A 24,548-nucleotide genomic window follows, 5' to 3' on the forward strand; every position below is an offset into this window, starting at 1 on the left:
ACGGGTGACAGTCTTTCTCATGTCTGCTTTAAGTAGTCCTGGCTTTGCCAAAAAACAAAACAAAACAAAACAAAGCAAAAACATTGAAAAATGCATCCCTTAAGACGGGAGCAAAGAGTAAGTAATATATGGGATTTTTTGCTCTTCCTTCAATATTTTTTGGAGTAATTAATTAATTTCAACTAAAATGTACACTTAAGAAAAAACCCTAAATAATAGAATGCCACAGAGACACACATGCATAGGCATGGTAAAGGAGATTAAGACACACCTTCAAATAACTTATCCCTTTGCCTGAAATACCCCAAAGATATTGGTTGACATCTCCAGATAAGCACCCCTGTTCTCCACTTGGTTTTGCATGTGCCCATGGCAATGGGAGTCATTTATACCAAGAAGACTAGTTGACCAACTTGATACAGAAGGACTAGTTAACTGGCTTCCTCATGATCCCACCACTTTCCCCCAATAGTCAGCAGGGAGCCCCTTCGGTGGGGAAGGTACCCTCAGAATCACACCCTGATCTCACATAAACAAGCACCCAGCATCCAGGGAGGTGGGCCTCCAAAGCACTCGTTGTTCTTTTGATAATTAGAAATCCCCAAACAAACTCGGGCTCAAGTTAAGTTCTAGGCCGTTGTTCTACAAAGTCTGGTCCACTGCGGGCGGATCCAGCCATGCCTTTGGCACACATGGAAGCTTCTAAGGAAAGAGCATCCTTGTGTGAGGACCATTCAGCCCACAGGAGGGGTCTACTGTGCCTGCAGTAGCTCAAATCCAATTCAAAGAAAAGTTACCTGGAAAAAAAGCTGTTCTGGGCTTTGGCTGATGATCTGTTTTTTCTGCCTCGCTTCCTTCTTCTGGCACCTCTTCCTCGCTGTCAGTCTCAGGGAAGGCATAGTTGCCAACCTGGAACGCGTGCCCTTCCTCCCCTTTGCCCACAGACCTCAGGACAAGCCTGGCCCCGTCGGAGACACGCTGGGCGCCTCGACCTGGTGGGCACGTTATTTTATGTGTGGGGTTTCCTCCCTTCCAGCACCTTCTACAACGGAAGGGAACTCTGTCAAAACAGGTCTACCTGGTTCCCTGACTGGATTTAAATTATGTATTAGTATTGACATTTCGCATTAGATGCCTGTGGATTTCCGTCTCCCCTCACTATCAATCTACCTCGTTAGCATGGAATCTCCAAATCCCCGACTTCCTTGGCTGCAGAAGCTCCACGTCCCTGGTCCTGTATCATCTACGGATCGGCCCCATACTGCCCTGGCGGATGGAGAGGAACCTGCTCCTCCACTGTCCCCAAAGGCACATACACGGCTTCTTGCGTCCTGTTGGGGCAGCAGGCATGAGCCCACTGCCTGCCTCCTTACCACATCCTTGCTGCCTAAAACGACAGGCATTTCCTAGAGAATGGGCCTATTTTAGGGAACCCTGGAACTGAGGAGGGTTCCAATGGGCCCCCAATTCTCAGTCTCCTGAAGGGCCTTGCTCTAGGCAGCTGTTAACGGTCCCAACTTACTGGAAGGATGCTTCATCCAAGGCTGCCACTATTTTTTCTCCTCTTCATTTTCTTTCGTACTGAGATCATCTAAATAAAGACGGAACCCAAATTCATCAGCCATTCCCACCCTGGACCACGTTGTGATTATTCTAAAAATGGATCAGGGCTGAGTCATGCACTGAAGAAATCAGCTCATTGAATATCTACTAACTGCCCCCCCACCCCCAACCTTACAGAATGATTCATTCGGACAAATCATTTAGTGCAAATAAGATCTGAAAAGGAAATGTATAAGAATATGTGTTTTCAAGTCTGCCCGGCACGTAAGCTGACGAGATTCCCAGGGAGGTCTGTGCTGGGTGGTACTTGGGGAGACCAGTTCTAATGGTTTCAGGAACTCGAAAGTACTAAAATGGAATCTCTTTTCTTAAAAGCACCATAATTCAGTCTTGTCACTAATTCAGACAGCGTCTCCCCCAATTAGGAAGGTTAAACCATAGATCACACTCTGCATATAAATTGCTAGATAAAACCGAATCGTCTTAGTGGTTGGTAGCCAAGGGGTGACATTATTCTCTTCAACTTGTTCAACCGAAAGAAAGAGCAAATCCTGTCCAATTGAAAAGGAAGAACTTTTTGAAAGGTATTTTATCTAATTCGTGACCAATAAAAAATGAAACGCCTTTCATCTTTAGCCACCTGGCCCTTTGGGAAAGTCATGTTTTCTGAAAAAAATCTCAAAACTGAAAGGAAGAAAATGCTGTTTAAGTAATCCACGGATTTCCAGAGATCCAGGGCCCGATCAGATAGAACAGTTTCTGGGCGAGGTGTGTTTCTATTTTGCAAAAGGGGACGGGTCCTTTCTGGGACTTCAGTTGGGGTTCAGAATTTCGTCTCAAAGCACTCTTCTAAATCTAAACTCTTCAGATGCATCAGACAAAAAGACACCTCTATACCCTAGTTCTGAAGGGAGAGACCCATTTTCTTGCTGGCTTCAGGGGGAAGGTGCTGGTGGCAGAGGGCTCGGTTTACTGTCCCTGTTTCAAGCCCCGGGGCAGGTCACATGCCGCAGCTCACCTGGGGCGCAGGGCCCAGCGGTCCCTTCCTCTCAAGGAAGGCTGCTCGCGCTAACCGCCAGGTGGGCAGGACTCCTGCAGGTTCGCTTCAGAGCAGCAACTTTCTTTTGCTTCGCTTTGATTTTCTCCATCCTGGCAACTGAAGACAAACAGAGAAAGCCATTCTCTTCTCCCGCGGTCAAAACACCTTTGCCATTCTGTTGGTTTCCGTGCTTGCCTTTTCCCCTAAACCCGAGGCAGAGGAAGAGACGCCTCGATATCCCCTCCTACCTTTCCCTTAGTTAAGAGGGCGACACCCCCCAGCCCCCGCCCAACAACCAGTGTCTCGGGCACCCACGTGGATGGGATCCTCTTCCAGGTGTGCATGGGGTCCATGGTGGGAGGAGCACGAGGGCTGACAGCTCTCTGCTTCAGAAGGTGGAGTGGCTTCACAAGTGGAGTTCGCTAACCCCAGATGACGGCCGGGCAGCTGAGGGGCTGGAGTTGGGGGTCTCGGTGGTCTCAGATAGTTTGAGAATTTAGACTTAAGCAGGCAACAAAACAGAGCTCCACCAACTTCATCAGGCACACATCGTGATTTCTCCAATGTTAATTACTGTTTAAAGTTGATTACAGTCCATTCACTTGTACAGCTTCGTCTCATGCTAAGCAATAATATCCTTAAAGTCACTCACTGGGTGGTCTAGATACTCCCCCTCCAAAGCGCATTAAGATAAATAATGTAACCTTTAAGCGGAAAATTCATACATGCGTGACCACTGAAAACCTTCCTGGGTACCACCTGGGGTGCATGCGTTGTAGCGCTTTGGAAGATGCAACATGGTCTGGGCTGAGTAGAGTAGCGGGTGTCCCCTCTTAGCCAGGGACAGCCTGAACCAAGGCTCAGACCAAAGAAGGCAAATGGCCTTTTGGGGGAACAGTGACTTAGGCAAAGCAGAAAGTCTGAGCCATCAAGAGCTTAAAGAAAGCATCACCTCCTCATCTAAGAATTACATCAGGGGATGGATCTTTCCAGGGGAAGCTCATGTTCCCATCACACTCAAGAGCCTGGCCTTTGTTTTCAGGGTTGGAAGAATCAGCCTGCAATTTCTGCCACCGCCATCCCCTGATTGACCCACATTCACAGCCTGTTACCGCCCCATACTCTGAGCAATGGCGCATTGCCAGTCTGAGGCTTTTACTCATGGTGAAATTCAAAAATAAGAAAAAGAAAGAAAAAGGGGAAGTCTATAACAAAGAAAGAAAGAAGTGATAAGTTGGCAGCTCCTTTGCAAGGGCCATGCTTCCAGGGTGAAGAAAGAAAAGCCAACATAACTGCTTCTCGATGACCCATCGGGATTTTTTCTCGTCTTATTTTTTTCTTGTCTTCGTCACGGCGTTCCAATGTCTCCCTCAAGGACAGTGCCCAGAGCTCAGCACCCCTGTGTGGGCCAAAAAATATATGTAAGAAATCATCCTGTGTGCATTTTAAGTATCTTACATATGTGTCTTATATGTAGCTTATAGGGAACATCTAGGGAAAGTCTTTGTACATTCTGTTGGCAAAACATCACTACCTGGTTTTGCACGAAAAGTCAAGATGAAATGCGTCAATCATACATCAATTCGTATAACAAGACAGCTCGAGCCAGCTGCTCAAGATGAATTCTTTTCTCCTTTCTCCCCAAAGGGCATAAGCCTCCAGAACATCAAGACCAAGTTTAGCTCAACAGATTGAGGACAGAACACCCAACAAACCGTGGAAACTTTGTATAGGACTGGATGCTTGCAACTTGCCGGAAGACTGGCCATGCTTGGGCGGGTCTTAGGGTGAGAGGCAGTGGAGTTTGAGGGGACCGTGTGCTCAGCGGCGCATCTGCGTTCTAGAATGCTAGCCTGCACTCCGGAAACGGAGGGTGGGACCCCTTGGGGCTGAGCCTGTCCCTTCCCTTTGGCACAGATGTCACTCCCGTCAATGAAGGCGAGTAGCCCCCAGGGCTGGTGGATGATCTGTTTATGTCAGGTGAGGAGCTGTCACTAGAAGGGGCCATCAGGCAAGCTGGTCAAGCAGCTACGTAAACAGGGACAGAAGCCTGAGACTCGGATGGGCAGGGCTACCTAGAGAGGTTCCCGAAGCCCCGGACCTCTGCGGGGCTGGGAGGGCTCTGCACAGAAGTCGGCCAACCTCCCCTTCGACTCTGAGCTGAGCCTGGTCCCTCACGGCCATGGGGTTACTGTCGGCAGAGAGAGAAGCTGGTCCTTTGCCCTTGCCCTTCCTCTGTGTTTACAAGTCAGTACCTCCTAGGATCTCATGGCCCTACACAATTTGAGGCCCCAAGGAAATGACCAGGACCGGATCCCAGACTTGGGAGGAAGCGGCGTTATGTTGGAGGGGCTGCATCTGTCCTGCTCTGATCCTGGCCAGATGGACAACCCCAGGCAGGTGACCCACTCTGAGTGTCATCTCTTCCTCTGCCGAGGGGAGGGTTGAGATGAGATGGCCTGAGGTCTCTGAGAGTTCTAAAGGGTTGTGATCTTTCAACTAAAAGTTCTTTCGTGTCTAATCGAGCCCCTGACACCTGATGCCTTTCTCCTGGGTTTCCTGGTACCTGGACGCTAAGGCTTTGGCAGCGTCCAGATCAGCTACCACGTAAAGGTGGTAATAACTCAGGAATATCTGTCGCTGTATTAGCAGGAAGGTTAAACACATGGCATCCCACAGGACCCCTGCTTCCTTTTCTGGGGGTTCACAGGCTTCATCCTCGGGGACGGCTGCATGGAAGACAGGAGAATCCGGGAGTCTTGTGGCCAGTGCCTGGGGTGTGGCCACCGCTCTCGATGGGGAGAGCTAGGTCTCTCCCCCCACCCCCATCTGCACCAGCACCTCCCTGGAGCCGCAGCATCCCCTTCCCGGTTCCTTTTCAGTCGCGGGGCGACTCAGGCAGAGCCCGGGGTAAACAGGGAGCTGATGCCTGGGGGTGGGGGGAGAGGTAATCCAAGGGGCTTGAGAACCTTCCACCTCAGTCTCGCTGGGATGTTCAGAAACCTTGTCTCCGTGGCCACAGCATTAAGCCCCGGAGCGCCAGACTTGTTTGTGAAAGATGAGATATGTGAGCTCACATGTTTTCTTGACAAACCAAGAGAGAGAGAGGGAGAGCCGAGCCGAAGATGTCACTCAGAGGCAAGAGTTAAAATAAACACGTTTCTCCTTTTCCTCCGTTCATGAGAGGAAGCCGCTGACAGCTCCAGTCAGGCAGAACCCAAGGCTCTTCCCTCTCTAAACAGGCCCGAAGCCCGGGAGTCAGCGGCGTGGCTGGAGTTTTGCCAACTCCGGTGAAGGGCTCTTGGTACAGAGTGGGAAACTCCCTAAAGCCCAGAGGCCGTTGGCTGGAGGGTGCCGTGCCCTTGACTTGGCATTGGGTCGCAAGGCAGAGTCTCACTCTCTCTCTTCTTTTCATTTGGTCCCTGGATTTTCTCCGAGAGAATGGTGGTCTCTTAATTTCTACCGGGGCTTCCCTCCATGTCACGTGAGACAGCGGTCTGGCAACACGGTCAAATGCAGCCCGTGAACTTGGACTGGATTCTGAGTCCAAATAATGATAATGATAGAAATAGCTGTCATGACCCATTTAGGAGCAACTGGGGGCATTAGCACGTAGACTGAGTATTAGGTGGCTGGGGAGCCGGAGTTGGTTTTTTCAGGATGAGCAGATAAGAACGTGGTTAGAGGGAGACGCAAGAGGGAAGAGATATGGGAACATATGTATAGGTATAACTGATTCACTTTGTTATACAGCAGAAACTAACACACCATTGTAAAGCAATTATACTCCAATAAAGATGTTAAAAAAAAAAAAAAGAACGTGGTTATGTAGGAGAACGTCTTGGTGTTTGCACCTTTCCTCCTGGTGATTTCACAAAAATATGTCCACACACCCAAGTACAGGAAGAGCAAAAGGTGGCAAAATAAACTGTAAATCTAGGGGGGAGTGGGGGTGACCATTGTACGATTCTTTCCACTCTTCTGTGCCTCTGATCTTATTTTCCTAACGACACACGCGGGCTCTGCACTGGCCGTGCTGAACTGGGGGACTTACCTAACTGGTACCCTGGGACCGTGCAGTCCAGGCCGAAACTGTGGACCAGCCAGCAGTGGGAGATGAGTAAAGCCTCCAGGTACACACATGCGCCGACCTGCAAGAGAGGAAGAGTGTGGAAGATTCGCCGTGCCCGTGTCTGCACCGTCCCCGGTGTGGCCTTGCTGTTCAGTGGCACCTTTCATTTGTCTCCGTAGTTGTGACCTCGAGTGTGCTGGTGCCCCGGAAGAGCAGAATTTGGCTGCTCAGCCTAAGAGGCCTAATCGTCCTCCTCCCCAAGAACATAAGGAGGGGTTTACCCAGAGCCCATGGAAGGATCTTCCATGTCGAGAGGAGCCGAGCGTCAGCAGCTGAGTGGCCGTGAGCAAAGGTGCGGCCCCCTGGAGGGCTATTGCCCTTCCCTCCCCTCGCTCCTAACGTTCTCAGCAGTAAAGTCACCACGCTGCCTCCAAAGACTCCTTCCTGCTCCCACCACGCCGCCTCCGAAGACTCCTTCCTGCTCCCACCACGCCGCCTCCGAAGACTCCTTCCTGCTCCCACCACGCCGTCTCCGAAGACTCCTTCCTGCTCCCACGGTCTGTGAGTTTTATAAAGGAAGACCTATTAGCCATTAGAAGACGAAGTCCTAAGATGTATGATACGAAAGGACGTGGTGGTATCCCCGCCCGTGGAGATGCAATAAGATAAACTGGGGATACGATTGTCACCATTACAGTAAAATCTAGTTTATTGGACAGGCAATCACTCAGAAGTTTTGGGGCCAATGACGACCAATATTCTGAGTGATGACCTGAGGCTTGGAGACCTCCAAAGAATGACTCCATTATGCTGAGTGGAGTCTCAATGTGTAGCTGGGTTGCAAGTTGTGCCCAAGGCATGGCCAATCAGGCAAAGAACCAGCACTGGGGTCTGGAGATGGGGCGGGGGGTTGGCGGCGTCCCAAATGTCTCCTAGACTAGCAGGTGGTACCGGGCTGGCCTCTTCTGGTACTTCTCTGTCTGCATCTCTCATGTGGAAATCTTAAGTCCTACCAACCCAAGACGGGGGTAGGGAGGGAGCCACCAAATAATCTCTCGAGACCCCTTCCAGTTTCAGACCCATGACTTCCCTAGCCTTCAAACTGCTGCATCTACTCGGCTCCGTGTTATTCTACTTTGCCCTTTGTAATGTGCACGCTACCACGGTCTAGCACCGTGAACACACCCCAGGATCGCTGGGGTATCATCTCCAGGTGATTAGCTAGATCATGAAGCGTGTTTTCTATTGCACATCCTTCCTTTCCCTCTTGATTTCCTTGGGTTCAGAGCTCTTCAACATCAAAAGCTACTCCGCGAAGCACAGCCTGCGTCGTGCGTGACACACGGGGGGATCGTTTTACATCTTTCCACCTTTGGTAAACAGATCTTTGAAAAAGGCCTTTTAAGATGACTGTTGATTTTGGCAGTACCTTTTTTAGGGTATTAAGACAGTCAGGCTAGGAAAACAAAGAGCCACCTTGAAAGAAGGACTGTGCCGTACCGACAGGAACGTCTTCACAGCAACCACCAGAGCCGAGTAGGCAACCAGGCAGTCCCGTGGCCGGAGAGTGATCATCACAGGCTGTAGGAGGAGGTGGCTCCCCTGCAGCATGAAGTATCCAAAGGCCACCAGGTACCCGGCACGCAAGATGTGGATCCGTGTCGTTCCCGCCATAAACACCAGGCAAAGCACAAACCAGAAATGATACCGAAAAACAGCGACTTTGACCCTGTCCAGTTAGGAGCTGGAAGATTGAAGAGGCGAGGGAAAAAGAAAGAGGATATCATTAGACAGACACAAAGGTACCTCCCACAGGTCATCTTCAGATAGAAGGACATGCAGAAAACAGAGGAGGGGAGAGAAATGCAGTGAGCGGGAGACTCTCAGAGACCCATGACCGTGCTCGTGAGATGGGAAGCTCCATGAGGCCAGGGTCTTTCACGGTGTCAGGCTTATCAATGTGCAACTTGCATTCAATAAAATCCCCCTTTTTAAGGGTGTAGTTCTTTGAGGTTTGACAAATGCATACAGTCCTGTAACGACCACCCCAATCAAGATACAGAATATTCCCATCATCCTTGAAGTTTCCTATGCCCTTTGTAGCAATCCGCTACCCCACCTCCAGGCAACCAGCGGTCTGTTTTCTGTCCCTATAGCGTTGTCTTTCCCAAAATACCATGCAAACGGCACCGGGCAGCGTGTCACCTTTTGTGGGGGGCATGATGCTGTTGAGAGTCCTCCTGTGTGGTCACGTGTGTCAGTCATTCCTTTTTATTGCTGAGTGATGTCTCAAGCTATGGATGCACCCTGACATAGCCACTCATCAGTTAATGGACATTTGGGTTGTTTCCAGTTTTCAGGGATTATAGGCAAAGCTGCCATAAACTTTCATGGGCAGGTTTTTGTGTGGAACTAAGTTTCCATTTCCCTTGGTAAATACCTAGGAGTGGAATGGCTGGGTCACATGGCAAACGTACCTTTAACGTTAGAAGAAACCTGCCAAACGACAAGGTCTTAATGAATAGCACATGGAACTATATTCAATACCTTCTAAAAAAGAATATATAGGTTGCCAAGGGGGAGGGGGTGGGGGAGGGATGGAGTGAGAGGTCGGGATTAGCAGATGTAAGCTTTTATGTATAGAATGGATAAACAGCAAGGTCCTACTGTATAGCACAGAGGACTATATTCGACATCCTATGATAAACCATAATGGAAAAGAATATTTTTTAAAAAAGAATGTATATATATATATGTATAACTGAATTACTTTGCTGTATAGCAGTAATTAACACAACACTGTAAATCAACTATAGCTCAATAAAAGAATATATATAAACATTTATATACATATGTGTGTTTGTATATATATAATTGAATCAGTTTTTTATACACCTGAAACTAACACATCATTGTAAATCAACTATACTTCAATAAATATATATATATATACACTTTTTTTAATATACACTTTACAATAGTCAAAACAATGGAAATAATTACATGTCTAGGTCATTGCTGATTAAGCAAATTAGGACATATTCAAATGATGGAATATAAAGTAGCCATTTAAAATTATGATTACAAAGCATTTTGAAGTCATGAGAAAATGCTTACAAACAAGTCAGTGGTAAATGATCAATCCGTGGAGGCTGTTACTAGCAAGAAACCAGGACGCAAAATTGCTTATAGGACATGATCTCTACTATATAAAAATTATTTTAAGAGACTGGAAGAAAAAATGCTAAAATTTTAAGAGATTATGTCTGAAATTGCAACGATCTTTTTTCTGTTTTTGATTTTCTTATTTTTACAAATTACAGCAAGTAAGTGTCATTTGTAGGATCAGAATAGAAGTTAAATGTTATTGCTGAAGAAAAGTAAAAAGACACTGAATTGTCTTCCAAAGTGGCTGTACCACGCTGCCTTCCCCCCAGCTACGTGTGGCAGTTCCTATTGATCTTCATTCTTTCCAGGACTTGGTATTGTCAGGTTTTTGGTGTTTGGGGCTTTTAAAAATCTTAGCTGTTCTAATAAGTGTATTAGTGGCATCTCACTTTAATTTTTAATTTGAATTTCCCTAATGACTAATGATGTTGAGCATCGTTTCAAAATATTCTTATTCTCTTATCTTTTTGGGTTGAGTGTTTGTTCAACTCTTTTGCCCATTTTAAAAATTGCTTCCTTCATATTGAGCTACAGACATTCTTTATATATTCTGGATACAAGTTCTTATCAGGCACGTGTTTTGCAAATCTTTCCTCTCAGTCAGTGGTTTGTCTTTTCATGATCTTAACAGTGTCTTTTGAAGAGCAGAATATTTTATATTTTGATGAAGTGCAATTTATTGACTTTTTCCTATGGTGGCTCCTGCGTTTTGTGTACTATTTAAGAAATCTTTCTCCAACCCGAGGTCACAAAGAGTTTCTCCTATTTTTTTTTTGTTTGTTTTTTTTTTGCGGTACGCGGGCCTCTCACTGTCGTGGCCTCTCCCATTGCGGAGCACAGGCTCTGGACGCGCAGGCTCAGCGGCCATGGCTCACGGGCGCAGCCGCTCCGCGGCATGTGGGATCTTCCCGGACCGGGGCACGAACCCGTGTCCCCTGCATCGGCAGGCGGACTCACAACCACTGCGCCACCAGGGAAGCCCTCTCCTATTTTTTTAATAGATGTTTTGAGTTTTACATTTGGGTCTACAATCCATTTCAAGTTGATTTTTGTATATGATACGAAGTACAGATAAAGGGTTTCTTTGTGCATTGGGAGGGGGGTGGATACGGATATATCCAAAAACGTTCCAGCACCTTTGATGAAAAGATTATCCTTTCTGAACCATCTGTTCCATTGATCTAGGTATCTAGCCTTTTGCCAGTAGCACAAAAGTCTTCAACTCCAATTCTGTTCTTCTTTTTTCATAATTGTTTTTGATATCCTACGTCCTTTGCTTGTCCATATAAATTTATTAATTTCTTTAAAAAAAAAAAAAAGAGCCTGCTGGGATAACAGCAGGGATTTTTCTTCCTGTTGAATTCCTAGTGCTTTGAACAGTGCCTGGTACATAGTAGGTGCTCAATAAATAATTTCGAATGCGAGAATGAGTGGGTAGCACATGGCAGGGACCCGGTCAACATATGGTATATTTCTAGAAGGGAGTGCACTGAGGAGTTCAGAGAAGATGATACAACCGCTCGGGAAAACTACCTAGCAGTTTCTTACCCCACTAGATGTGCATTTACCTCACGACCCAGCAATCCCACTCCTAAATATTTATCCAAAGGAATGAAGACATATGTCCACAAAACCCTGTGCAAAAATGTTCACGGAAGCTTTATTCATATTAGCTCCGAGATGGAAACAACCCAGATGTTCATCAACTCCTCGATGGGTAATCAAAATATGGAATATTCATACAAGGGAATGCTACTCAGCCATAAAAATGAATGATTTACCGAAACATGCTAAAAAATGGATGGATCTAAAAACTACAACGATGAGTAAAGGAAGCCAGACACAAAAGAAGTACATACCATACGATTCCATTCAGATGAAATTCTAGAACAGGGAAAACTACCCTGCCATGCAGAAATCAGGTCAGTGGTTGCCTGCTGAAATAACTTACTGGGAAGAGGAATAAGCGATGTTTCTGGGGTGATGGGAGTGTTTTGTGCCCTGATCCACACCCACCAGCGCTGATTGAATATTATAATTACAATCTGGACGTTTCACTATATGTAAATTATACGTCAATTTAATTTTTTTTATTAAAAAAAAGAAAATCATAGTAACTTCATCTCCAAAGGAAGGAATTCTTGGGCCCGCGATGCTGGGCGGAAGGGGGAGACTGCCTACCCACCAGGCGCCCAGGACCAGGAGCCCAGGTCTCACTGGCAGAAGATGAAGTTGGGAATGGGGCTGAGCTGGGTGAGGTCGGCAGGCCTGAGCTCTCAGCTGATGTCCACATTGTCCCCTGCCTGCAGCCTCACTGATGCTGTGTTCTCGTCCACAAACACTTGTCACTGCAGGGAGACCACAAGGAGGAGCAGGAAGTCAACTGCAAAGACAGGAGGAAGGGGCCGTGGTCCTCAGCAGGGGCTGCCCACCCGCGGTCGTGGGTGTCCACGAGGAGCCCCCTGCGGCCAGCGAGGCGAAGCTGAGTGCTTGGGAGCCTTGTCCTCCTACAGCATCACAGGGGATCTTCCCTGCCCCCACCTTCTTGGCAGGGCACTTAGGACAGGAACACTGTGTGAGTTTCCAGGGGTCACTAGGCACCCTCAAAGGTCACAGAGTGTGCTGTGCCTCCTGGGGCCCCCTCACCCACTCAAATCGCGAATCCAAGCCACAGGTGGTGAGAGAGCCGCTGTCCCAGTGGAACTCTGGAATCCAAGGAGGGGGAGAGGCACAAAGTCTGGGTCTATCAGTATTTGATGGATGGATGGATGAATGAAAAAATGGATTTTGCACGGGACGGAATTCAAGGAAAAGGCGAGAGGTGGATGCAGGTAACGAAAACATGGACCATTGCCACAACTTACGCTTACATCCTCTCGTACAAGACTCAGCCTGTTTTCAAGAAGACGGATGTTTTCTAGACCAAGAAGGGCAAACCCCGAAAAGCACACGGAGTGCTCACTTTGGGATGGGTAAGGGCTACCTGACAAAATCCAAATTTTGGAGGGGCTTTCTTTGAGGCAACCCTTGGAAATCTGATTTGCAAATCAGCCATCCACTTTGGATTTGGTATCTAATTGGATCTCTGGATTTTAAACCGTCTATTGAAAAATCCTCCTCCAACCCCCAGCCCCATCAGAATAATGCTTATGAATTAAAATTCTCTCCGATGCAAGCATTTTTTTAATTAGATTGAGACCTTGGAACCTGGTAACTATATTTCTTCGCTGAGTACTGTTTGGGTGATTACAAGAAGATGAAATGGAGAAATATTGGAAAGAAGGTTGGCAAAGAAGCAAGACGGCAATGACACTTGGCGCGTCCCAAGTTCTCAACCGCCTGCCCGCTCCGAAGCTTCCCGAGCGAGGAGGTGCTCGGACACCCTCGGAACTCACAGAGTAACAAACTGGCATCTGGCTTCTTGGCAAAGTCTGGGAGATACACAACGGCTTAATGAGATTTGCATGTATTTCTGTACTGATGGTCGTCCATGGGTGATCTGTAAAGGAAGGAGCAATTGTCTGTTTGTCTTCATTATTTTTCTAAAGCTCATTGAGTCTGTGTTCTATTAATGCGTCTTTCGGGTTATATGGGATAACTAAGATGCTGGATATGATTTCGCGGCCAAGAGAAGGACTTTAAGCTCAGAGGATGCTGGGAACTGCTTCAACCCCCTAACCCCTGACGGCTGACTTGATCGGGTCTGCCTCGTGGTGCTGGGGGTCCTTCCTGGAGACAACTGCCCACCCGGGCTCCATCTGCAGGGGGCAGACCCGGGTGGACTCCCCACTTTGGGGGGCAGGGACAGGGGCTGGGCAAGGCTGTGGGGTGAGAGGTGTGTGTGGATGGGCTAAAACCCTCAGCCTTGATCTGGGAGAAAAAGAGGGGGGGTGAAGGCGGGAGGGGGGTGACGAGACTGTGCAGAGAGGGGAAGGCAAGGAACGGGGAGCTGAGGGGGGAACCAGAGAGAAAAAGAGAGGGGAAGGTGGAGATTGAGGGCAAGGGGTAGAGAAAGGAGAAGAGGGGGATGCAAAGAAGAAAAGAGGTGAGTGCTGGGAAGAGTCGAGGAGGAGAGGGAGAGGCCAGGGGAACTCAGAGGAGAGAACAGGATGGAGACGGTGGAGATGTTCTTAGGGACGGTCACTAGCGGACAACACTCACGCAAGCCCAGAAGATGGTACCCAGGAAGAGAACAGAAGCTGTCAATTCTACTCAGGGCAAGGGCTTGGACCCTTTACTGCATGGGGACAAGATGATCCAAGGAAAAGATGACCCAGGCCCAAGTCCGCAGACCAGGTCCTCCTTGGGCCTGGGCCCCCAAGGGCCATTCCCCTTAGTCCAGAGGTGGCCGCAGCCTGGGGAGCAACATGTGCTCCCTTTCTGTGCGACCTCAGCTTCCTCACCTGTGCGATGGGGATGCTGGCATCTGATTGGCTTAGGCTAACAGGGTTGCTGTGGGGAATAGAGGTGGGAAGCGGAGGGTGTGCACAAGTGGCAAGGGCGTCGTTCCTCCTATTTCCTTCTCTTTTCATTTTAATTTGCTTTTTTGGGCAGAGTTGGACCAACTCTTCCTCTTGAGGCAAGCCTGGGTTAGCTTGGTGAGTCGGTCTCTGTTCTCGGTCCAAGTCAATGGTGGTTGGTCATCCCCTAGAACTAGATGGCCCAGGTATTGGGCCAAATCATCTCCGAGACCCTGTGAGTCCTCAGTGTAGCAAATTCCCTGCAGAAAAGAACCAAGGCACGAAATCCTTGCTCCTCCACCTGAGGGCCCGATGTGTCCAGAGCAAAGTCGGCATTTGCCGAAACTTGGCGTTTCCCCTGAAGAGTCCTGTGGCGGGCAGGAGGCTTAACTTTTTTTTTTTTTTTTTTTTTTTGTGGTACGCGGACCTCTCACTGTTGTGGCCTCTCCCATTGTGGAGCACAGGCTCCGGACGCGCAGGCTCAGCGGCCATGGCTCACGGGCCCAGCCGCTCCGCGGCACGTGGGATCTTCCTGGACCGGGGCACGAACCCGTGTCCCCCGCATTGGCAGGCGGACTCTCAACCACTGTGCCACCAGGGAAGCCCTTCCCTTGTTTTTTTAAAAAAATTAAAAAGCAGGAGTCTATAAACAGGAGCAGATGCAGAGATGTCACCTCAAGCCCAAACTTGCAAAATCCAAAGTTGACGAAAAGCTGCAAAGCGCTCCGCGGCCCACTGTCCAGGTGCTCTCGGGCGGTGGTGTCCGAGGCAGCGCTGGTGAGGGGCTCCGGCAGCCCATCCCGAAGCCGGTGGAATCTCTGGTGCAGGCTCACTGTCACCTCCAAAGTCACGAGGGCCAAGGCGGCCCTGCCAAACACAGCAAACACGAGTCAGCGCTGCCTGGGGCAGAAGCCCTGCTTCCCAGGGCTGCCCGCTAGGCAGACCACCGAGATGGACTCCCAGACCCTCCGCCCTCAGTTCTCCAATAAAATTGGGGTTTGGATGAGCAGGACAATTTACCATCCCGGCCAGGCCGCCTGCTCCCAAGAGAAGGAGCTGGTCTCCGTACCAACTCTTACAAAGAGGGGGGCCTGATTCAAGACCCAGACTGTCAGAAGGACTAGGTAACATCCCCCAACCCCGTTTCCCAAATATTTCCTCTCATTTCTCCCTGTCAGAGATGCTCTCCACAGATACCGAGGTATTGATTTTCCACGTGATCGAGGTGGGACCTCCTCATACAGTTATGACTCTTGACAAGCTGGGAATTAAAAGCCAATCATCATGACTTCATTGACTTTGCCTGACTGTATTACTTTATAACACGACGCACACACCAACAGCCCCTCCAAGGACGGCTTCCCTCCCTAGCTGCCGGCTCTTAACAATGCTGTTGGTTTGTGCTGAAATTCATCTTGTGGCATGATGTGTGCATTTAAAAATCATTCTTAGTGGGCTGCATCTTAGCCTTTCTTTTCTTTTCTTTTTTAATGTGATTGCCATGCTAGGAATCTTTCCTGCACCCAGGAAGAATTGATGGATGGAGGGAGGACCACTCAGATGCGGGGATGGGGTTTATAAGAGGGTGTTTGTTGATGAGCTGTGGGGGGAGGGGATGCAGTGAAAGCCTAATTGTTGGTTATAAATATGCTGTATTTTCCCTATTGATTATGTGACGCTCAAGTGAAAAGGATTACCTTATTAGATCATATTTAGCCATAAGTGTGCCCTGTGTGCTACAACTCGGGGCCACTTGCGAGAGACTAACCAATTATTCCAGATGAAGAGAGAGGTCTGTTCGGTGCCCCAGACGGTCCGAGCGCGCCCCGTTCCTATGCAGATGTGGCTGGACGCCTCACTGCCCTTCATGCACTTCATAGAGATTCTCTGTTCCGAGCAGCCTCCCGTGGCTGTGCGGAGACCCCCCGTGCATCCTCTCCACAAATTAGGAGATGAGAATCAATAGGACTTCTGTTTGAGGGTTTGGATGGCCAGCTCGTCCTTTTCCATAAGCTTTTGGGGGCAGGGTCTGGAATTGCGTGGTAACCAACGGAGGCTGACACTTCTTAAAATAAAGTGTCCGACGATACAACCTCTGCTCCCTGCGCTCCCAGGAAGTGGATGGGGGCGGGGGCCACAGCACCACAGAGCCTTGCGCTTGGTCTCCTCGGTGCCTTGTTGAAAAGAAACGGTTCTGCTCTTCCCTGCCTTCCTAGAACTGTGCGTACCAAACACTATTCCTCCTGCCCTGAAGAGCGAGGTCAGCCTCCCCTGCCTTCTGGGGCGCAGCCGGCCCACGGATCACGGGGGTCCTCGGCCCTGGTCTCATTCCGGGAACAGGCTCTAGAGCCGGGCCGACGTGGCCTCCTCTTTCTGTGGGGCTGGAGGGGTGACCCGAGCCCTTTGGACCCCAGCCCTCCTCTGAGAAGTGCCCTTGGTGGAGGGCCAGGGGCAGAACTCAGAGAGGAAATGCAGGGTCATTTTGGGAGGGTGCCAGGGAACAGGACTCCGGGCATAGCTCTGTATCATCAGCACCCCAACTTTTTTAAAAAATATTTTTTAAAATTAATTTATTTTATTTGTATTTATTTTTGGCTGTGTTGGGTCTTCATTGCTGCACGCGGGCTTTCTCTAGTTGCAGCGAGGGGGGCTACTCTTCATTGCGGTGTGCAGGCTTCATTGCGGTGGCTTCTCTTGTTGCGGAGCACAGGGTCTAGGCGCACGGGCTTCAGTAGTTGTGGCATGCAGGCTCAGTCCTTGTGGCACACAGACTTAGTTGCTCCGCGGCATGTGGGATCTTCCTGGACCAGGGCTCGAACTTGTGTCCCCTGCATTGGCAGGCGGATTCTTAACCATTGCACCACCACGGAAGCCCAGCACCCCAACTCCTTGCACTAGAGACGTTTGGCAGGCACTTTGGCTCCCTACCTGCTTGGACAGTGACTGGGGCCTCCTTTCATTTGCTGTTTAAGTCCTCTTTGTTCCAGGCTGAGGCATGGAACGCTTGACCAGCTGGAGGGAAGGGTAGTGCATGCCCCCTCCCTCCATGCACCTGTGGTTGCTACCTGGACTCCTACCACTTGGGGTGGGACCTCCCCTACTTCACGCATCTCAGGTGTGACCTGGCAAGATGGACTGTTCCAGCCAAGGGGCGACCCTGAGATGGGATCTCCATCAGGTCCCGCCGTTCCTGCTCTGTGTGACCTCAGACAAGTGATTCTGCCTCTCTGAGCTTCAGGATCCTCATCTGGAAAACAGAACACCACCCTTAAGTCACAAGGTTGAGCTGAAAGAGTCAGGATCACAAGTTGCAAACTCCCAGCCCTTTGGAAGAGGCTCCAGAAGGGGAGCGATTAATCTCCCCCACTCACACAGTCAAGGTGCTACCAGACTTCGATTTTGGCTCAGTTGTTTAATTTTCACTTCTGCTAACAGCCTGTCTTTAATGTCACCTCTGTCCTTACTCATTCCTGGCTTTCCGAGCTGCCACGGAAACCTCTCTAGGCAAAACAGCAAAAGAGAATGATAAGTCGGAGCCAGGTTCATCTCGGTAATATATAATTTGGCCACCAAGGCAATACTTAATGTAATGTTCCCTGGGAAGAGAAGGGGATGCTAGGCTTACGGGGGGTGGTGCCCGCCACGTACCAGGCCCGGCCAGGCACTCCATCTCGTCCCGTCCTCCCTGGCGCTCGGATCCCAGAGGTTTGCGCGGCTCTGACATCCCCATTTGTCTTTGCCCACTAATCATGGGCCATTATTTCATCCCTATCTTCAGACAAGGCACCACTCGACCATCACATTTCCTTAGTGCTCCGAGCCACTCTGCCGGGTCCACGGGCCGCAGGAAGACCATCGATCCCCCGGCGAGCTGGGCCGGTGGGCGCATTCTGTTTCCTTGCCACACCTTGGGGGAGGCAGAAATGATGCCGGGGCACTGGGTGGTGTGGACCCCAGAAGTGACTCAGGCTGCAAGGTTGCCTAGGAAAGACTTCAGCTGAAAGACCCCAGGCAGGCCCCCAAGCTTCAGTTTCCCCATCTGTAAAAGATATGGATGGACCAGACGGCCCTTCCAGCACCTTCATTCTTCTTTGCGAGCCCTCGAGGCCGACTGCCAGGCTTCCCCCCACCTCCACTACGGAGGGGTGGCCGGCCACAGGCTCTCTTGGGCCCAGAGGTCCTGGCCCTCAGGCAGCTGCGCTTCTCACCTTGCCTCTTGCACGCACTGTCAACAGGCCAGGCACAGGGGGCGCAGAAGGAGGGCCGGCCTGTGGCGCGAGGCCCGGGACTCTCCTACCTGCCCTGTCCCCTCCCCGTGCCCACCCCGCCACGACTCTTCCGTTCCCAGAGTCAGCGGCAGCTTCCCCAGCCTCCTGCCACCACCTCCAGTCCCAGCGTGTCTGTGTCCCTGCACGTGGCTGTCTGTCCCTTTGGAATCTCATCCGCAGGGTCTCCCGAGTGCTCACCCCCAGCACAGTGCCTGGCACGGAGCTGGCCCGCCATCGGTGTTTGTTGAATGAATAAATGGACGTAGTGTGGCTCTTAGATGAGTCCTTCACACCCCTCCCACCCAGGCCTCAACTGTCTCATCCTTGAAATGGTCAAGATTGCCCTAGATGGCTTTTCCCGGACCACAGTGTTGCGACGGTTCCTTCGACAGCTCTCCTTAGAGAGAGGAAGGCAGATGCTGGGGAGATGGGCACTCCGTCCCTGCCTTTGCCCAGGGCCCTCCCGTCTGGCTGGGGAGAGGCGCCAGCTGGGAACAGAGCTCACCTCCGTGCAGTTTAAAGAGTAGGCGGAGGGCGCGACCCACGTCAGTTGGTACATCACCTTGCAGGCCAGCACCGCACACACCCAGACGGTGGAAACGCGGGACGCAAAGGGGCGTAATTGGAATAGGGCAAGGACACCACCCAGAGGACGTAAAACACGGAATTCATCAGAGAAACCTACAAGGAAAGCGCTGAAGTCTGCGGGCGCCTTGGCCTGCCTGTGATCAGAGCAGTTCAAATTAGGGGAAAATGGGAGTTAATAATACACCCACTGGACCTTCCATAAGAGGTCAACACTGTGCAGAAGAAAGAAGGGTCTCAGAAGCTGACGGCCTTGGTCCTCCTGAAAGCCACTGACCTCCTGTGGGGTGAGCCGGGCGACCACGGGGGCCACAGGCTTAACGATGTCTATTTCCAGAACGCGCCACACGAACCCTTGAGTTCCATTAACCATTTCTAGAAGCTTCGGAAAGCCAGCGGTCAGCTCGTCAACTGCTGAGTCCCAATCACTCGTTTCCTCCTCTGAGGGGAAGAGAAAGGCTTTGGCCGGATGCCCCTGGTGATTCCGCGGGGTCTGGCTTTGTTGTTGAAAACAATGGGAAGACGTCTGCATCTCAGAGGAAGCCAGAACAAAGCAGAGAAAACTAGGAAGACGCTGCAGTTTTTTTCTAAAGAATGCAGTTTTCCAGTAATACTGAGGGTCTCTGGCCAGGTCCCTCGTCCCTCTCCCCACGCTGGGCTTTCCCTCCTCTCTGCTGCCGGAGTTGTCTCTGTGGCCCTCTGTCCATATCCCCGACGCCTGTAAATGGTCCTGTTTCCCCCTCTGCACCAGGGCTGGCAAACTGTTTCTAGAAAGAGCCTCACTAAGTATTTCAGCTTCGCAGGTCATGTCGTCTCTGCCACATACTCTACTCTTGCAGCACAAAAGCGCCCACAGGCAGTGCATAGATGCGTGTGGCCTTATCTGCAAAAACAGGACAGTTGGCTTTGGCCCTGAGGCCATGCTTTGCTGACCCTGAGTCAGACTGTGGGTTCCTTGAGGGGAGGGGCGCCAGTTCTTTCCCTCTGTCCCTTCAATGCTCAGCGCCTTGCCTGGCACATAAAAGGTCCCCACTAAATGCTCAACTGTGAGGCGTGAATGAATAAAAAACAAACTAACTGCCCAAGGGGAGTTTAATTCTAACCACCACCCAAGAGAGGGCTTTCTACATTTGCCGATCGTTCTTGATTATTTGTGAAAGAGTGTAATTTGGTAAAGTGAAAGACACTAGCATGTGTTGAGCTCTCAGAATGTCAGGTGCCATGCTAAGCGCCCCCCACCTGACCGCCGTTTCTTAGTTCTATCCAAACCACAAGCTGAATCAAAAGCAGGCACGGTCCCCAATCACTTGTAAGCAGTTGGTTCCCCAAGTAAGCGAAACAGACTCGGGGGACCTCGGTCACTTGTAACTCTCACACTGTGGTTTTGTTTTGTTTTGTTTTGTTTTACATCTTTATTGGAGTATAATTGCTTTACAATGGTGTGTTCGTTTCTGCTTTATAACAGCGTGAATCAGTCATACATATACATGTGTTCGTGAAAGTAAAGTGGCAGCCATCAGCCCAGCTGCTGTCAGAATTTGCAGGTCCACCTGATGTGAACCGGCTCCCCCTTGGGCACGGGAATGAAATCGGGCAGGAGCAAGCAGGCGGATGGCAGGGGGGTGACATCCCAGCCCCCCACGCCTGGGACACTTGGCTTGGTCCCCAAAATGAAAAGTGAAGACAGCATGCTGAGGCTGTGTTGAATCAGGGAACCAGGTCGACAGTCTGGGTGGATTATTGTTTTAATGAATCAGTCGTTTGCCTGGATGGCCCAGGATTCTTGGCAACCCTGGAGAGCAGCCCTGAGCAGCGACAGGCAGGGCTTCTTGGGAAGCGGTATCTCCAACGTGCTGACGCCTTCCTCCCCAGCCTTCCAGATTTCTCCGCTTTCCAGTTGGAACTGCTGGCTTTGTTGGCAAAGTTCTGAGCTGTCTCCTCTTCCCCGCCTGGTCGCAGTCTGAAAAGCAAAGGCGGGGTACTCCAAGGCACGCAAACAGAGGAGAATGAGTACCAACTCGTGAGCCTGTTTTATCAAAGCCTGTAAGTGAAATGGATCCATGCCACAAGGAGACACGGGTAGGGGACAGAATCAAGGACTTGGCCGTTACGAAAAAAGTTGTGTTTGACCTGTACTGTTGGGAATCACGTTTACGCTTTTCTCGAGGCACAGTTGACACCAGAAATCAATTTCTGGAGAAGAACGCATTTCCTCTCACTCTTTAGTTCTTACCTCTCCTGAAGTTTCCAAGGTATATAACCTTAAGCCTGAAAGAGACACAGAGAGAGAGACAGAGGGAGAGAGGGAGGGAGAGAGAGAGAGTTCTCTGTTTATAAAAGGATTCCTTTCTCACTGGATTTATTTAAACAGCAAACTCTCTAATAAATTTTTAATAGGTTACTCATTTATTGTATTCACTGGACAAAGCACGCACATAGTTAAAAATAATTCAAAGGGCACAAAAGGGTACACGGTGAAAAGTAACTCTCCTTCCCACCTCTGTCTGCCTCCCCCAGGCAAGCACCAGGACAGATTTCTTCTGCATTCTTCCAAAGGTATGCTTTGTATGTATAAGCACGTGTGCAGGTCTCTTTTCCTTGGACAAATGATAGCACGTTCTACATATAGTGTTCTGCCCCTTGCTTTCACCACTTGGCCATCTATCTTGAAGCCTACTTCAGATCAGCACACGTGGGGCTGCCCCCGTGGCCCTCCTTATCAGTGGCAGAGTCTCAGAGCATCCCGAGAGGCGGAGACACACCATCATTTGCTGAGTCAGTCCCCTAGGGACGGGCATTCATTCTCTGCTGGAGTCTTTTTTAAAGATTGAGATCAACACCCGGGGTGGTTGGCTGGTGCACCCGAAGTGGGGCGCTCCCTCGGGAGAGCACGCCTCGCAGGAGGAATTGTAAAGAGGCCCTCACACGGCTGGCAGAAGATGCATGTCGGTTTCCTTCCTGTTGCTGGGGGAGACAGATCACAGGGTGCTTATGCTGGAAGCACAGCGGGGGCTGTTGCTCGTATCATGTTACCATGGCAACCCAGTCCCCAAACATCGTCAGCCGCCTCCGAAAGCCTTCACCCCGTCACACCATCCCAGTTGACCCAGGGGGGCCCAGGTGGTCTCAAAAGAGAACGTTTCTCCCCAAGTTTTCTCCTCCCTCCACAGCAGGCATCCATTCGATATTATACATAATTTCAGGGATGGGGGGCATGGAGGGAAAAGAGCGCGCTGCTCCCGGCTGGGGCCTCCCAGCCTCTCCCCCCCGCCCCGGGGACCAACAGGCTCCCAGCACCCTACCTGCTCCTTTAAAGCTTTCACATCCCACCCCGGATACGAACAAAGTCGAGTAAAAACCAAAAACAAACCACGTGATGTTGACAAAAAAGAATATTTTACAACCCCTGGGGAAAAAAAGAATCAAGCCGTGGTATTTTGTGCACTTTTTCGCGAAACGTGTTAGGAGCGTGGCGGAGTTTGATCCGAAAAACAGATTCGGGCCTTGAGAAGGCCACAGCCTCCTGCCTAATTTTTCTTAGGAAGAAGGTGAAGTCCTCTGGTGATGCACCACCTTTTAAAATAAGAATTCTGGGGCTTCCCTGGCGGCGCAGTGGTTGAGAGTCCGCCTGCCGATGCAGGGGACGCGGGTTCGTGCCCCGGTCTGGGAAGATCCCACATGGCGCGGAGCGGCTGGGCCCGTGAGCCGTGGCCGCTGAGCCTCTGCGTCCGGAGCCTGTGCTCCGCAATGGGAGAGGCCACAACGGTGAGAGGCCCGCGTACCGCAAAATAAATAAATAAATAAAATAAGAATTCTGTAAAATATTCTATCCTATTAGTGACTCGGTCTAAAAATTAGGAAACCTTTAAAAGCCAAGTTTCACAGCCAATGTCTTAATTTAGTTAGAGGACAGAACGGTAAAAACGAAGATAGAACGGACCTTCAGGCCTGCAGAACATCCGATGAGCAGACTGCACCGCCCTGGAGCAGCTCTCTGACTCTCGCGAGAGTCTCAGCAGAAACAAAGCGCCACACTTCTGCCCCGGAGGCCCCTGGCGGGCCCGTCCCGTGCGCGGACCTTCCAGAGACACGCGGGGTCCAACTTTCCCCACCAGCGTCAAAAGAGCACCTACAGATGGACGACTCAGCGCAGGGAAAGCAGACCTCCTCCCGCCCCCTGCGCAGAGCCCAGCTCTGAGCCATTAGCAGAATCTCCAAAAGCCGCCCCAGGAACAGCAGTACCTGTCAGATGTGCCCTTCCATTTAACGGGGCTATTATACAGGCTGGTGGGCTTCAGAAAGTCTTCATTAAAGTAATGACATTGAAGGATGCATGCCAGCAGGAGGGCAGCAGGCAGCAGGATCTCAGCAAACAGCTCAGCCGCGTGGAATGGCTCCAGGCCCACATCGTGTAACCTGGAACGGATTAGAGGGGAGAGAGCCCCGAAGGTCGAGAGGCAGCCCTGCCCTAGGTCCTGCCTGACAAAGACGCCTTTCTTGAGAAGCCCCAGCTGCCCTTTCTCTTGATAAGCAAGTGGTATCGACAGGGAGGCACCCGGGAGAGCGTTTATGATGGCTATGCACACAACCCCACATACAGTCCTTGTGATAGTGTGACTCTGGGTGGGGGGGAGAAGCAACAAGGCAAAACTTCTCCTGGATTATGAGAAACTAGTAACCCAGGCGATCCAGAGAACTTTATCGGCAGGGCCTGGCCTATCCACAGAATCTTCACCTGATCTAGGAAGGAGACTTCCCAGGGCCCTGGGACAAAATTAGTCATGAACTGCCTCCCAAACGCTGGTTGAATCTGTGACCGAGGGGAGGCTCTGTGGACAAAGAATTCTGCCTGCTGCACCAGGAAACAAAGGATATTGGGGCCATCAAGCTGACAGTCACTGCAGCCCCCCGTCCCCGCTCCCACCCTGACGGTGCGCCCTGAGGGGATTCAGGATGGAGAAAACAGGATACTGGCCCTAGATAGTTCTGCCAGCACACTCCCAGGTGTAGGTGGGGCAGCTCTGGGCCACGGGGGTTCTTTGGCAGGTGGGCTCAGGTGACCGGCGGAAGCCCAGTGCTCTCAGGGGACCATCTAGCACGTGTGCTCTTGGCGGAAACTCAGACCCCCGGCTAAAACTCAGACTGCGAGCTGAGCGTGGGGTCTGTCTGAGTCTCGTGAGACCCCAAGGTGGGGCTGGGGACACCTGGGGTTTCAAGTCCACAGGCCTGGGACCCCGACAGAGCAGGGGTGAGCTAGCAGCAAAGTCTTGATGGGTCCCCTCTCCCTGGACTCGGAGCTCTGACCTGGAATCTCGGAGCTGGAAGAGGCATCTCCCCAGACCTGGAGGAGCTTTACAGAGATGCCCAGAGAGCACAGAACCAACTAGAAAAAC

General features: G+C 50.6%; 1 pseudogene; it reads right to left on the reverse strand.

The window, feature by feature from the left end:
• Positions 1-2,971: 2,971 nt before the first annotated feature.
• Positions 2,972-12,220, reverse strand: LOC115803390 (uncharacterized; annotated as a pseudogene).
• Positions 12,221-24,548: the final 12,328 nt, after the last annotated feature.

This window comes from Delphinapterus leucas, chromosome 15 (genome assembly GCF_059928025.1).
Source record: "Delphinapterus leucas isolate spDelLeu-1000000601 "Yukka" chromosome 15, BTC_Dleu_Yukka2, whole genome shotgun sequence".
Classification (NCBI taxonomy): Eukaryota; Metazoa; Chordata; class Mammalia; order Artiodactyla; family Monodontidae; genus Delphinapterus; species Delphinapterus leucas.